Consider the following 16,785-nt stretch of genomic DNA (forward strand, 5'->3'; position numbering starts at 1 on the left):
AAGGTTCAGAGGTGACAAACTAAATCCACCAATGATCCATTCACAGCGGAGTTCAAAATCAGCCTTGCACAGAATGTAGTGCTGCAAGTGCAACTGCGTGGGATTTAAACCAATGTTGGACTCTCGCACCAAAGTAAGTTCTCAGTAACCAGCAGTTTTGCAGTGAACTATATGCACGTATTGTAGCATCGCTTACAACTTCTGCCAAAACTTAACTTCCTGTCAGTTGTTGCTAAGGGGAAACTTGGACTTTGTAAGTTAACTTTAGCGATTAAAGCGTCTGATATTGATCAGAAACGCTGATGTTGTGTTTTAATAGTTGTTTAGTGAAGATTCAACATGGACTCAAATGAAAAAGATGTTTGAATTCCAGCATCGTGAAGCAGACGAGAGCAGAGCAATGCTGCATTTCTATAATTCAACGCTTAAAAACTCTTGGGGAACTTCTGCAGACACCGACTGTAGAACATCTCTGCGTCTTCTTTTTTTCTGACAGCTAACTGGAAAGAGGCGGGGTTGGGAGTGACCGGGCATATCGTCGATTGTGTCTAAATGGCAAGACGAGCTTCATGGCTTCATTTTTTTTAATAATCCTTTGAATTAATTCTTTAGTGTATGCTGAGCTGAAATGCTTGATTTAAGCTCTTGAAATGTGTAGTATTTTATAAAAACCATCCTCCCTTCACTATGTGGAATAAAAAAAGAAAAGAAAAAAGTCATAAATGCTATTCACAAAGCGTTTACGGGTCCACAAACTATTTTGCTCAACCTTCACGTTGCACAAAATTGTTTCTGGACCCCGACCGAGCCCATGGTGGGAAGGTTAATGTCTATTTAAGGTATTCAGATTGCTATGAGACAAAAAGAAGAAGTTATATTCACAATCCCCTCAGATGCAAAACAGTGGGGAAACAATTTCTTTTTTTTTCTTTTTTTTTTCATGGGAAGATGAATTGTTTCTTGTCTGGCCAGCACCAATAAGTTGTTGGCTCTCATGCTCTCCTCTCCCCTGCTGCTCCATCAGGGGAGAGCCACTCCGTTATTAAACTGCTGTTATGTGGGTTGTAAAGGTGTGACTGCGTGTGTGCATGAGGCTGTGCACACTAATTGGACATACAGAACGTGTGTGTGTGTGTGTGTGTGTATACTGTGCCTTTTGTTACCTCTTTAATACCGTTTCTGCCATAAACACTGACCTTGTCAGGACTAGAAAACATCATAGAGACCAAGACCTGGTCCGAATGAGGCAGAACCTAATAACTGGTGTAGATTTAAGATTTGAATTGTGGTTAGGTTAATCCAATCCAATCCAACTTTATTTGTAAAGCAATTTGAAACAAGCACAGTGGACCAAAGTGCTGGGTAAGGTTCGGGTTAGGTGTTAATTGGCTAAGGTTCAAATTCGGGAAGTGTTTTCTTTAAGTTGCTGTCCTAATGAATGGGAGTCAATGAGAGTCTTTCAAAGGAGAGGTGCACAAACCTGTGTGTGTGTGAGTGTGAGTGTGTGGATGAGCTGAAAGAAACAGTAACAGAAGTGTGTGTCTGCATGCCCCACTTTCAGTCTTTTAATCATGTATAGACACTCGGGGCACTCCTCTCTGTGTGTGTGTGTGTGTGTTTCTGTGTGAGCACTGTAGGTGTGTTATGTGGAGTAGTGGAGAGGGTTTTGGTACAGTATGTGTCTTCAGAGACCCAATACTACCCGTCTCTCTCCGTCCCTCCTTGTGTGTGTGTGCACACTGCACACACTGCACACACTCTTTGCAATGCATATATTTTACCTTTACGTTGAAAGGAAGATCAATCGGTGCAGAATCACTGTCCTCATTTAAACTGTTGGGCTGCGACTGAGTTTGTTGGCAGTAAATCGTTACACGGATCCTGTTTGCCAAACTATAATTTAATTTCTTAGGATAAATATGCCCCCCCCCCAAAAAAAAAAAATTCAACAGCGCACCTAAATCTCCATCGATGCATTAATGCGAATGCACATTATATTTTGTAAACCACTACAACAATGGGATTTCTGTGTGACCTTGTAGCAGGTCGTAGCCCCATGGTGCCCATCCCTGTGACTAACAGCCAGTCTAACAAGCTGCCACAAGCTACTGCGCTATTGTACTTGACAAGAACACAATAGGATTTACAGTATAGCAGGGCAACAAGCTTCCACACGCCTCCGTTGTGTGAGGAGCAAACTATGTTTTTGTATTCTTAATTATATCTGTGAAGGACATAAAATTAGGCATCTTATTTTGATATTTTAGTTAATGTCTCATTGGTATACAATGTTACCTCAAGGGAGCACTCATCTTTAAAAATAGAGCAGTATTTAATGTTAACACTGGAACTAATTAAGCCATTGGTTCACTCTCACTGAACGAGGACTCACGGTTTGCACTCATAGGCTCAGGGGGATTCTCACACATACCGTACCTGTGTAAACCAAACATTTGCACATTTGCTTCCCTTGTAGACACTGCAAAAAAAAGAAAGAAAAAAATGTATTGACCTGATTTAACTCATTAGTTTATGAGTGTCTCTTACTACAATCGGCCCGGGTGCAGTGGTGGCTCATTAGTGTGTGAGTGCAGGAAGAGGAGAAGTCGCATTAGACACTAGGCATGACTGGACCCTGCAGACGGGGGAGCAGCGCTGCACATCTCCAGCTTGTCAAGTATTGACAGTGTAGCTCACTATGGAATGCTAACAGCCAGCCAGGCAGGGTGTGGCTACACTATGTTAGCTGCTGTGACCCCGTGACCTTGGTTATGTAACTCATTGTCAGTCCTCCGTAGGAGTGCGTTGTGTCATGCAGCTGCAATGTGACCCTGGCTTCACAAGAAGACACGATGCAAACCTATGATCACATGTTATTCTTTAGTCTCTTTATTTATTTATTTTTTTTCCTTTTGATGAATTTGCAGATTTAAATCAGCACCAGTGTTGCATTCACATTTTCAGTGGCCACAAAGGACGGGACGAACACACACACACACACACACACTCACACACACATGCACACAAATATGCCAGTCAAGGTTAAACAAAGACAACTAGACTTTATTTGGGTTAAGGACAGTGCAGCGTGTTGGACGTGAGCCATGACCTGACATACACACACATGCATGCACGCACACACACACACACGCACACGCACACACACCGTCCTTTCTTGTAATTCCTCTTTTTCCTTCGTCCTCTCTGTCTTGGTCACCAGACCTTGTAGCAGGATCTCAAGGGACAGCTGGTGAGGCTGTGTGAGCACCTGCACTTTTTTTGCGTACACGTGTGTGTGTGTGTGTGCGTGCATTGTGGCTGTGTACATCATTGAGGTTTGGGGCCTGCAGTACTCTAGCCAAATATCTGTATGTGTGGGTAAGGTGTGTGCATGCGAGCACCTGTGCGGCCAGCAGGAACCTGCCACAGCCTCGGTGCCTCGTGACGTACATCTGTGACCTCTTAAGGTCGTGCTGTGAACCCCATAATAGCGCTCAAGGATGTTTAAGTAATTGGTGTATTACAAGAGATACTCAGTAGATTCAAACATGTACACAAAAGTACTTTCTGTTTTTTTCCTTGTTTGTCCTCCAGCAGTTTTGTGCTTTTAAACACAAGTAAAATGTTGTTTGTCCAGCCTTAAAGAGCTTACCTAACTAGTCCATTGTTACTATATGTAGTGTGTCAGCACAGTGTCTGCACAGCGCTTCGGGCTGGCCCTATACACACACTCTACTATTGTTTGCATATTTTTCCCTGACCAATACAATTAAGATTCCTATTATTTAAAACAAAACAAAAAAAACAGTGAAAATTATTAGCCAGATTAATTGATTAACTGATTGTGTCCCATTATAGATGCATATGGATTCAACCTGTACTATACTGTATGTTAACCCTTATGCCCACGTATGAGAAAGAAGAAGATAAATGCTTGGGGTGATGTAGAAATGTTATAGGTTTTATTTTGTCCTGCAAGGAGATGGAACTCCTCCTCCTAGAGATGCTTCATAATTCATATCCATAAAAAAATGGACCAATATCATACATAAGGGAAGAATATCATCCAATATATAGATCTGAATTATTCCTGTATCGATCAGACTCACATTCTGACTCCACTTTTAAATATTTACATTGTCCTCAACAGACTTGAGTGTCTGTATGCGTGTGACCCACTTTGGATCGATCGCGACTCAGTCGAGCTAACAAGGCAAACAAAGTGTTGTGTTGTTTTCGGTCCGTGTCCTGTGGTTCACTCCATGTGCCGCTCTGACATGTGAAGATGAGTCTAATATGTTTTCGTCAAACTCGTATTAACACAATCTGATTCCTTGTTGCTCGTCACTGCGTGCCGTCTAATAAATTAGATTTGCCTTTAATCCAATTCTCTGCTCATGTGTAGGTGTCTTAGCTTGTGTAAGGCTCGGAGAGTTTTAAGAAATGCCCGTCCCTTTTCTGATCCTTGTTGACCAGTTATAGCCATGATTGCAGAAAATCTTGTCTAAACCTGTGAACTCTCCACAGCTAAAACTCCGACGGGATTAAACTGTGAAGTTTATGCATCCAAACTTTGAAAAGAGCTCATGAAACCTGCTCTCGCAGCAACAGCTTGTATCCACTTGCTCTGTGACCGTGTTACATCTGTAATCTGGCTGTTCTGCCTGCAGGAGGACTCACCGTCACATTAGAGCTGTCTGCTGTCCTTTTACCCTTTATATTTAATTCAGAATTTAATTAAATTCACTTATTTGCCTTCTTTGTGTGTGGAGCACGGTGTTGTACGTGATGTTTGTGTCGCTGCGCTTGGAAGTAAGTCTTTGTGAGGATGACACTGGACGCTCCGTGATAGAAATAATGAATACATTGTGAGAGACCAGTGGTCTTCATGGAAAGCAAACCTTGGCTCTGGTTAAGGTTAGGGATAAGGATATGGTTAGGCTGTCAAATGAATGGAATGCAGTGTAGTGTCCTAACAAGATAGCAAGAAACTCTCTGTGTGTGTACTGCATTACATTATGTGTGTAAGAGAGGAAGAGGAACGTAGTAGCGTGTTGCTATGCATGCCTGGGCTGCATATATGTCGTCTGAATGTTTAGAGAAAACGTGGGGGTTGACCAGTGTGGTGTTTGCGTACTCGTGTGCACCTTTTTGAAGATGTGAATTCTCTGCAGACACACCACCCCCAGTCATCCCCCGCCGCCCCTCCCCTCCCGCCGTATCTCCCTCACCCGAGTTTTCCTATTGCATCGATCAAAGCTGGGCTCTCTGCGACTCACATTTCTCCAGGCTAACATGGCTCTTGTGAGGAATGCTGCGTGGTTCACTCAGGTGGCAGCTTGTGCTCAGATGTTTGGCATTAGTGCTGTCACACTCACACACATACAACATGCTCACAATTAAATACTGTACACACATAGGAAAATAGGGAACTTTTGTTCTTAGTCATGCATTTACTTTTCCCCCTTTTCTTTTTATCCTTAAATGTGTGCGTCATTTGTATGCCACATCGATTATCAGTCGGTTACTAAAGGAGTCGTCCACTATTTTGATAACCGATTAATCGGTTTGAAGCTTTTTTCAAGATTAAAACAAGATTTCTGATTGTTTCACTGTTAAATGTGAATATTTTCTGGTTTCTTTGCTCCACATAACAAAGAAATCATTAAAAACGGAATCATTTTGGTTTGTGGACAAAACTAGACATTTGAGAATATCATCGTTTCCAGGTTTGACAAACACTGATCAACATTTTATGGATTATTCGATTAATCGAGAAAATAATAGACGGATTAATCAATTATTAAAATAATCGTTAGTCGCGGGTATTTTGAGGTTTAGATTTCACTTGTGAAACATTTCATGGCTGCTTCTTTGTGTTTTTTGTCATAATCCAACCTGGTTGCAACCACTATACAGTGCGAGCACGATTTTTCTTGCTTTTCCATGCAGGGATCGCACCTGGTACCTGGTGCTTTTGTTTAAGTACCTGCTCTGGTAAGGTTCCAAGTGAGCTGAGTCGATAGTGAAATGTGACGTCGTCAGACTGCGGGGCCACTGATTGGTCAGAGAGTGTCGTCACAGGAATCAAACTGAACAATGCCGAACTTTAGATCAGTTAAAAAGACTTAAAACTCCTGAAAACATGTGTTGGTCTCCAACATTTAGCAAGGAAATGACTATTATCTCAATAATATCTACAGTATTACTCTAATATCTCAGTATTTAGCGACAGCACTGCTTAAAGCCGGTGATCGTGAGCCGAGTAGTGCTAGAACTTTATAACGGGGGAAAAAAAGTACTTGTTTACATTTTAAAGTTACACACAGCAATATGGTAACATGACAAACACATACTTGATGGTCTGACAAGATTAACTTGTAGTATTTCACACACATCATAGCATTTATCAAGTGTTAATATGTTATAAGGGGAATAGTGTAATCAAGCGATGCCCTCTCTAACGTTCTCATGCAAATAGAAGTTTTGTAAAAACCTAGACCTCTACATCATTTTTCCTGCAGAGTGAGATCCAGCCCGTGTCAATACCAGTATAGTGCGTCCAAGTGTGTGTTCTTGTGTCCTTCTGTTCTCTACTTCTGTTTGTTCTCTACTTTCCTTATCTAGATTGTGTAATTATTTATTTTAGCTGTATGCGACGCTCTCCACGCCACCTGGGTTGCTAGGTATCGTGTGTGTATGTACATCGTATATATGAATGGTAGTGGAGACGTGTCTGTATTTATCAGCAGGAGGGGGGAAAAAAAAAAGCAGGATCATCAGGGACACAGAAGCAGCTTTTAAGAGTGCTGAACTTCGACCCGCACTGATTGTGCCGAGGGTTAGCGAGTGAGTTACACAACCAGCGGCAAGCTTGTGTTTCTCTGTGTGTCTCACTGTAATGTATATATCAGCCTCTAGTTCTCTCCTTTGCTCTCACCGCTCTAGTCTGTTTTCAGTTTGCCGAGCCTTAGCTGGTAATTAGTGAATAGATTAAGTACTTTTGAGTAATCTTAGATATACTTAGATATTAGGTATAAGGTACATGCACTTTTTGATTACTGTGTTTTAGAGCTGCAACTAATGATTATTTTCCTAATCGATTAATCTGTCGATTATTGTCTCGATTATTCGGGTAATCGTTTGGTCCATGAAATGTCAGAAAACGTTAAAAGATGTTGATCAGTGTTTGTCAAACCTGGAAGTGATGATGCTCTCGAATGCCTTGTTTTGTCCACAAACCAAAACTATTGAGTTTTAATGATGTGTTTGTTATGTGGAGCAAAGAATCAAAGAAAACATTCACATTTAAGAAGCTCAAACAGTCAGAAATCTTGTTTTAATCATTAAAAAAGCTTCAAACCGAATATCGATCATCAAAAATAGTTGTCGATTAATTGAGTAATCGATTAATAATCAATCAATTGAGTTATTCTTTCAGCTCTGCTGTGTTTAGTATATATGTTTAGTATTATATTTCACCTTTAATTCACATTTATCCATGTTCTTTTCAGGTTTTCAGTGACTCACTTCATAAAACTCAACGTTAAATGTCTTCAAAGCTCGAGCTATTACATAATAATAATAACGTGACCATACTAGAATCTAGAATCTAGAATGTACGGCCGCGGCCAGCGGTTATCCTGCTTCACGAGCTGTGCGTGGAGACGACGGGTAGATTCATCCGCTGTGTCTCTGTGTGAGAGTGAGAGTGCTGTGTGGGCAGGGAGTTGAATGAGCGGAACAATACGCTGTGTTTCTTTTTAAATCATGTTGTGGGGGGGGGGAAAACAAAAAGACAGAATCAATGTGTGGCGGTCAGTGTTGATTCATTGGTCAGTGTTTGGGAAACACTGCCTGGGTTATCCTCCTCTGTAGTCACCTCTGTGTGTTTTTAACACATTTGATGCAATGATTTGTTCACAGATTACCTATAGGAGCTTTGTACCCAACGTGGAGTTACCGGAAAGAATTGTTTGAGTGGTTTACTGTTGTAGGTCCCTAATCATCTTGGTCCTAATTATAGTCCTTGCATGCATGAAGAGAGACAGGCTGCTCTGCAGAAAGGGTTGGGTTATACTAACCTGATGTGAGTTCCTGCTCTGCTAATGTAGCCAGTCACCCCAGAGTGTGTGTTTCCCTCACCGCTGGGAAAACCACATTAATGATTTTAAAGCAGGAAAAGAAAGGTCGTTTAGAAGTACAAGTTTTTCTTTTTTTTTTTTTTTAAAAAAAGAAAAAGAGTGGAATTCCCATTTGAGGCCAACTGCCTTCTGGTACATTTGGTCTGTTCCTTTTTATATAAGGCTTCATTAATTTTTTTTTTTGTGTTTTCATCTTCATACAAAGATACAAAGGGAGAACAAAGGCGGCGTAAGGAAGGACATACTTACTGAGCCGAACAGGACCTCTAGGGAACATGTAGTGCCCTTCTAGCCTCTTAAGCGAAATACAAATGAATTTAATTATGTACACGGAGGATATCCACGCGAAATGAGTTATACGTGTAACACGAACAAGCTAATCCAAATGACGGGCGTGAAAAACACAAACATAGCGTGTCGTAAATGCCTAGAGAGTTGAGTTTCCTGTGTCCCTCTCGTAACAGTGTGAATGTTGTTGGTGGTAACAGAAGCGTTTGCCAAACAAGCTGGGCCACAGTGTAATCCTCAAACAGATACTGCTCCTCATTACACGCACACATTTGCACGTTCAAACACACACACACACACACCTCACCCATGGCTCCGTGTTCTCTGTTAACAGCTGTGCCTGTGTGCAGTGTGTGACAGTGGGGGGACAACAGGAAGAGGACCAACAGAAAAGCTGAATGAAAGGGGCACGGCATGGTTTCATAGTCGGTGAAAGGAGATTACTCACACAGCTACCCTTTTTCTTTCAGAGTTGCGAGGCCAGTAGGACGTAAAAGTTTAAAAGCACACTTATTCCATTCTCCAAAACTTTATTGAGGACGTTTGAGTCTGGTGTGGATCTTCCTCGGGGCACAGCAACTTGACAGATAGTTGGTACACTGTTCATCTCAAAGCATAATGGCCACATTGGATCAAAACCTTGTCCTCAATAGCTGTTTTTTTGTTATGGTTTCATAGTCGCATTTGTTTTTTTAAACCTTGTGAAGCCACTTGAGACTATGTTTTGAATAATATTATTATTGTTAGTAATGATTGACAGACACAAAGACACGTCCAGGTATTACTAATGTTGTGGGGACCTAAACCTGTTTACACAGTCACATTATGGGGACTTGTCTTCCTTGTGGGGACAAAAAGCAAGTCCCCATAACGTAAATTACTACATTTTAAGGTGAAGGTATGTTTTAAGGTTAGGCTGAGATTGAGATTAGGGTTAGGGTTAGGATTAGGATTAGGATTAGGCCAGTAGTAATTGTGGTTAGGGTTAGAGTAAGTCTCCAGGAAATGAATGTAAGTCAATGCAATGTCCCCTCATGTCATGAATGTCGAACATGTGCATGCGTGTGTGTGTGTGTGTTTGTGTGTGTGTGTGCTTTTTTTACACAACTGTGTGTAAGAGTGTAAACTTTTCACAAAGTTTTGACCTCTGTTTGCCCACGAATCAGACAGACGAGGTGAATCCAGGTGAAAGGTCCGTCCCTGTATTGATTTTAACCCTGAAACTGACCAGACACTGATATTGAGTTATGGGACGTCTGTGGAAGAGGTTCAGCTATGTTGATTTCAGTCCTGGCTCTAAAAGGTGGCTTAAATAGTAAATTATAGTAACTTCCTTTTAGATCCTTTTAGAATGCTTGTTCACCTCTTACTTCAGGATCCAGGTGCTGCATGTTTGCAGTGATAATTAGGCTGTTACTCTGGGTTTAAAGAACACACACTTCACTAAATGTTAGTGAAACCGCTGTGTAAACAGAGCGGTAGTGCTTGTGTGTCTCTCAAGAATTTTAAATGGTGACGTTTCTTGTACTTTATATTTTTTTTCATTCATTCTTGATTTGAATAAACATTGCATTTAGTTTTGTGCTATTTAATTTGTGCCCATTTAAATATGAATGGAGCTCTAAATGATTTCCAGGAGTGCGATGTTGCGTTAATAGACCCTTTTCGAGAGCTACGTCACAGAAATGTGTGCGTGCAGTTTGGGGTCAGAAAACACACTCGTACCATTAACTTGTACATCAGGCCAACATAATAAGATGCCTACTTGTAGTGTAGTTGTCTGTGAAAATGTCCTTCAGAATCCCTATAGGATCTCATCCCGTGTTTTCTTTACCTACCACAACCCAGTGATCTGATCCTGTTTGACTCTGATCAGACATAACACACACACACACACACACACACACACGACGGTGATAGAAACATGTCTCTCTCTCTGGCTGCTGCCTTCACACCTCCACCACAGAGACGAGTGAACTCACCGACAGAGCTGCGGGTCACGTAGCCACGTTACGGAACGTCTGATTTGGCTCACGTAGCTCATGGAATCGGCTCGGGCACCGAAATGAGACGCCACCGTTTTTGTGTTTTGCGAGTCACTGGCACCGAGTTTCAGCGCGCAACACTTGACCAGACTGTGACAGACTTCACACTCCCTCGAAGTCAATTCAGCTTCCATTGTTCTCATCTCGTTGGGCTTTTGTGTTACTGCACGTACATGTGTATGGGGGGTGTTTTACAAGTTTATGGTGAAAGGCTTGTGTGTGTGTGTGTGTGTGTGTGTGTGTGTGTGTGTACTCTTGAGTCTAGTGTGTGCTTCCGTGGCAGTTTCTGTCCCAGGGCCTTGCCGTCACATGACAAACTGGAGATGAGAAGGGTTCAACTCAGTCTGCCTCGTGTCCTTGGGACATGTCTTTGTCACCACAGTAATAGCCTCCAGGGTTACTGTAAATGAGAAGTGTGTACTGTCTTTTCACTAAATCTCTCTGTGCTTGTGCATCTATTAAGGAGACTTAACGGCATTTATGTACCCCAGAGAGATTTTTCAGGGATACTCAGCAACATGGTCATCAAGTTATACTTACTCTTAAGGGACACGTGATACAGTAGTCTTCTGGTTATGCTCTTACCATTACCATTAAATTCAGGTGCAGTGTTTTTGTTCAGCACCGTAACCAAACACACCATAAAACACTATGCTGAGTCGCTACTTTCTACCACAGAGAAAGGTTACAGTATTGCCTCTAATAAAGGAATATTTTTCCCTGAATCCTCAGCTTTAACTCATATTTCAGGAGTAGACGGTGTCAATCCATTACAGAGGACACCAGTGTAGTTGCAGTGATCTTTCTTTGTGTTGCATTATGGGATATTTGCAGCAGTATGTGGCTTGGCGTGTGAATGTTCGTAGGATCGTCTGAAGTCTGTTCTGTACAGTGTAACCTGCAGGATTAGTTTTAAGCGTCTTCTTACGTCTCCACTGCACAAATCAAACTGGATGACAATCTGTCAGATGAGACGGGAATTCCATCTGTCACAGAGGAACTCGGAGGAGAGAGGGGCAAAATGCGAACTGTCAGACAAAATAATTAGTCAGTCAACGAGTTAAGAAATGTTGGTATGCGGCCAAACGCTCGCACATCGTCAGACATCGGTATGATGATGACAAAATTGCTCTGCAAATCCATGCCCTGTGAAACTCGTTTTACCCGGGGGGGTTTTGTTTTGGATGGGGCAATCCCTCGCAGAAACGTGATGATAACTTTAGGACACTGTGTTCACTTCTTCAGTCGTCATATTCGCTGTCCGTGTTGCTAAAACTCGGGATCCTCCAGCCCAGTTTTCCATTTGCAACTCTCTGTCAGAAGCTGCTGATTGGCACTCGATCAACAGCGTGTGAACTCTCGAGTGATGTGATTCATGAGTCTCGCAGACTCGTCTCTGACTCGGGGTAAGGCAGCTGCAACACAAACAGTAATAAAGCAACAGTCTATCAGAGAGAAGGATGAGAGGAAATAAAAACAATGCAATATCGTGGCAGAGATCACAGACAGCCTCTCTGCACAAAAAAGGTTTAGTGGTCGAACTGTAGACATGGAAACCACACAGAATTCAGCCTGGTTTACGCACAATTTCCAAGTTTGGAGACTAGACATACTTGTTGGGAGCGCCTTCTGATGAAACATCACGTAGTTTGTGACCCTGTTTCACCAGTCAGAAGTCTGTTTTGTGTTCTTGTGCCTTATTTTCATATCTAAAATGTCATGAAAGTATATATTGTCCACAATGAACGTTGTCCAAATGGGAAATGGTAAATGGTCGGTATTTATATAGCACTTTTCTAGTCTTAATGACCACTGCTGCTTTACACTACAGTTTTTACAGTTTTCACAAAATGTGCCTTTTTCCATCACTCATTTTTCATACCCGTTCACACATGCTGCCGATACAGCCATCAGGAGCAACGTAGGGTTAAGTGTTTTGCCCAGGGACACATCGGCACTAGTGTGCACTAGTGGAGCCGGGAATTGAACCCACAACTGCCAAATTGAAAGACGACTGGCTCTACCACTGAGCAAATTCCCCCTCTTCCAATTAAAACAAACCCTCAACTTTTTTTCTTGGTTTTTATCAATGTTTTAGGAGAAAAAAAAACATTCTCCACATGAGGGTCACAGGGGCGCTGGTGCCAATCCCAGCTGACATAACCGGAAAACCCAGAGTAAACCCACACACACACACACCACACACACAGGGAGAACATGCAAACTCCATCCAGAAAGGCCCTTGTTCCGACTGGGTCTCAGCAAAGGTGCTAACCAACGATGTCAAAAGCAACAAACACATCTCGTTGCCCCAGAAATGTGTTAGCAGCTTTCCACGTCATCCTAACAGGCCTCAATTTTAACCAAAGGCATGTGGTGAAAGTGAGGCAGCCTCACGGGAGAGACCTAAATGCCTCCAAATAACTGTTTTTGTTTGGGGGGTGGGGGGAAAGGAGGGCACACGCCTCAAACCAGTGTCTCTTGCGGGTAAACAAAGTGTGGTTGCCATGCCGATGAAACGTCAGCGTATAAATAGCGTGCGTGTTTGTTCTGAATACTCTCAAGAGAGAGCGACAGAGCGAGAGAGACGGAGGGAATACCAGAGAGACAGTGACGGCAAGTGTACAAAATCACAAGTACACACACTCGAATGAGAGACACAACTCATGTGAGCATCGAGAGTGTGTGTGTGTGTGTGTGTGTGTGTAAAAAACAGGGAGAGATTCTGCCAACAAGACATAGCGAGTGCAGTCAACAGGTTGTCTGTATGAATCTGCACACCCATGTATCATGGGAGACACTTGTCCCCACTGAAGACGACGGTGATTTATTGCCAATGTTTTTCTTTTTATGCTAAACCATGGAAGGTGGGGGCTGGACCCTCGGCTACCTCTGGTCTACGTGCTGATGTCTACCTGAACATGACGATAAGCCCACGACGCTGGCTGTGACTGGATGTGATAGACGTGTCAAAGGAATGTGTGAGATTTGATGAAATGGAAATGGAAAAACATGTAAAATGCTTTGAGTGATCCTTGAGACTAGAAAATTGCTTAATTATTACAGGCCATTTAGTCGTTTTTTCTGCTCCCCAAAGTCTCTGCTGAAAGATTTGTTTTGCTGTCTGAGAGACGAGATCCTTATATGTGAACATTAGAGGTTGTGATCATAAGAGCATCTTACCTTTTTGAGGTCTGTCACTACAAGTTGACATTTCTTCCAAAGCTGCTAACAGCAAATCATGTGTGTGGAAGGGAAGGTTAAGCTGAATACTAATTTGATTTTTTGATTTAGGTTATTATGCAGTGATAATTAAGCTACAGCTGTCACCTCTATGCTCATATTTGAAAACGACACGCTGCCTGCAGATCTGTAGAATGTCGACTGTTTTAATGTGCGTTAATCCTTTCTGCGACTTTCTCCTCCTCTGCCTGTAGGGAGCGGTGACAGCACCTGCAGACACACAGACGTGGACAGACGGCGCAGACATCTGGGACGCTTCCCTCCCATTGGTGGACAGATCCAGACTTCACACCAGGAACTGCAGCTCCAGGCACATGACAACTCTCCACTGAGCAGCAGGCTCCACCTCCTCAGCCCCAGTGGCTCTGCCTCTTCTGCTCAGGTAGGGTCTGGTTTTTTTTTGTTTTTTTTAACAAATGTGTTCACAATTCAAAGGTTAATCTATAAAATCCACCAAGCTGAATCAAGGGAAGGAGTCAGATCTTTTTGTAATACACACTTATCATTATATGAATCGCTGGGTTTCTCACCCTTTGGAGTGAATCCTGACCCTGAGTCAGCTCAATACAGTACAGCTCCAATGTGTCAACCGTCATAATTATCTGTGGTAATTGTGATATCTCTTAATTAGAGTTGAAACAATGAATCGATTTATTATTAATCGATTACAAAATGAATCGACAACTATTTGGATAATCGATGAATCGGTTTCAAAGCTTTTTTCATGACGAAAACAAGGTTTCCGATTGTTTAAACTTCTTAAATGTGAGTATTTTCTGCGTTTGTGGACAAAACGAGACATTTGAGAACATCATCATTTCCAGGTTTGACGAACGCCGATGAACATTTTTTAAGGTTTTCTGATATTTCATGGACCAAACGATTAATCGAGAAATAATCGACAGATTAATCGATTATGAAAATGATCGTCAGTTGCAGCTCTATTCTCAGTTCAGTTTTACAGATTCATCTTTTGCCAAAAATCTCCTTGTGTGCTCACCCTCCACTGTATTATTAATTCACATTTTAATTAGTTTAAAGAATGACAAAACCCAAAGTATCTTCCGAGTCTCATCCCAGCGCAACAAACCTGTATTTTTTTACTAAATCGTTTTATGTTTATTATCCTCCAGCATTACGCTCGCCTCCGCAGCATCATTAGATTTTCCTGCGAGGTGCTCCAGTGTAATCAGGGACTCGCCTCGTAACGATACAAATATGTTTTGAATTACAGCCTAATTAGTTAAATTAAATTAACTTTGCACCAGTTCAAATACGGAGACGGATAACAGATAAAAGAGAATGTGGTAAGTTTGACTCTGCCTCTCACAGGTTTCACCTTTCCTGTCCTTTCTCTGTCTCTGTCTCTGTCTCTGTCTGTGCCTTTCTTCGTGCATCAGACTTGCTCAATAGAAATGAAACATTTCACTCCCGGGCTCTTCTCTGCTTCCTCTCGCTCTCTCTCTCTCTCTTTTGTACATTCGTCGTTGACAGTTGCCTTTCTGTGAGCAGAAAGCCTCAGAAATGAGCAGATGGAGGCCTGACAGTCTACAAACTCAAACAATGGCGCTGGGCGGCGAGTCACAGTGATCAACACATGTCAGAAAATGGCTGTTGACGAGAGAGAAGCGCATAGAAGACTGTCAGTCAACTTTACAGGAGCTGGATCCATTTATGTCCATCTGCCTGTTTTATAAAGATGTTAACTTGTTTGCCACATGGCCTCTGCTACAGTATGAACACGACATGTTTGTGTCACTCGCAATCTAATATTTCATGAATTTCAGTTTTACTTTCATCTGAGCCCACGTTAAATGTTCTGTGGCTGTTTGGAGGACAAACAATGTACACATTTGTGACAATTTTCAAGCTGTTAAATATTTATTTTCCATCACACTAGAGCTGTTATAATTTAAATTATGTCTATTGCAAAGAATACATGTATGTGTTTATAAAAATCTATATCCACAAGGTTAAGTGGAGAAATTACATTTTTTTTTTTCAGAAAATGATTAAAATGAGCTCACAATCAGCATTTACAAAAAGAAAAACTGAATAAAATAGAAATATTTCAGGTAAATATTCACAGAGGTCGGGATCAAAATTAAAGCGTCCTTGTCTGGTTTTACTAAACTGGAAATAGGGCTCATTAAAGTTTGCAATGTCACTGTTTGCCCGTAAATTTGTTTGCAAAACATCCAGAATTGGATTTCTTTCTTTTTAGATCTCGGCTTGGGGAAACAAAAAGAGTTTCATATGCCAAGAGAGAGTAGACTTCGGTTTATTCAATCGTTTTTTAGTGTTGTCATCGATTTTCAAGTTGTTGGGTTTTTTTTTCCATGTAAATCTAACATTTGCCCCACCCACTTCCTCAATCATGCACTCAATGCAAGCTGCAAGGTCTTCAAATGATCAATTAAACCAGCAATTTCCAGTAATTGCTGACTTTTTTACTGGTTTTAAACTTGATATATGGTCCTTGTAGTAAGACACGTAGTAAAAAAAGAAGAGGTCACCCTTCCTCCCCCTGTCTCTTTCTGTAATGGCATGGATTCCGTCCTCTCTGCTTTCTTGTAAAAGCTGTGCTCTGCTTTATTTGATCTGGAGTGCAAGGGAAAAGTACAGACACACACGAGCGCACACCTGAGACTGCCAACGGCAACAGCAGCTGCCCCAGACCAAGGAGAGGGGAAAGACGCAGACAGCGGGAGGGGAAGCGGACCGAGGGGCAGTGGGTTTGTAAGATACACGTGGATGGGGGGAGGCGGCGGCGGTGAGAGGATAAAGAGACGAGACAACCGATAGGAGAGAGCGTGTGTCGGATTAAACGAGGGGAAAGTGGTGGGTTTTGAAAAAAATAAATAATGAATTGCATCATCGATTCATCCGTTTCTCTCGTTTTCCTGCCTTTTTTTTTTCATGTCCTTCAAACACTGCCCTCTCTCAAGTTTCACTCAGCCCTGCTTTTCTCTTTCTCTCTTTCCCACGCACACACATGCGCGCGCGCACACACACACACATCATAGTGCTCCCATACTGAACACCAAACAATGACATAATCGCCC

At 42.0% G+C, this 16,785-nt stretch overlaps 1 protein-coding gene across 3 annotated transcripts in view; it reads left to right on the forward strand.

Moving 5' to 3' along the window:
* atxn1a (ataxin 1a) overlaps window positions 1–16,785 on the forward strand; it is an 80,095-nt gene that overhangs the window by 12,724 nt on the left and 50,586 nt on the right. The window contains exon 2 of one of the 3 annotated variants that reach the window (XM_044053263.1): window positions 13,345–14,102. The gene's annotated coding sequence lies outside the window, so the exon portion shown is untranslated. Of the gene's footprint in view, window positions 1–13,161; window positions 14,103–16,785 lie in introns of those variants that run through there. The other 2 variants (XM_044053261.1, XM_044053262.1) reach the window with 2 other exon arrangements.

This window comes from Solea senegalensis, linkage group LG20, assembly GCF_019176455.1.
Source record: "Solea senegalensis isolate Sse05_10M linkage group LG20, IFAPA_SoseM_1, whole genome shotgun sequence".
Lineage (NCBI taxonomy): Eukaryota > Metazoa > Chordata > Actinopteri > Pleuronectiformes > Soleidae > Solea > Solea senegalensis.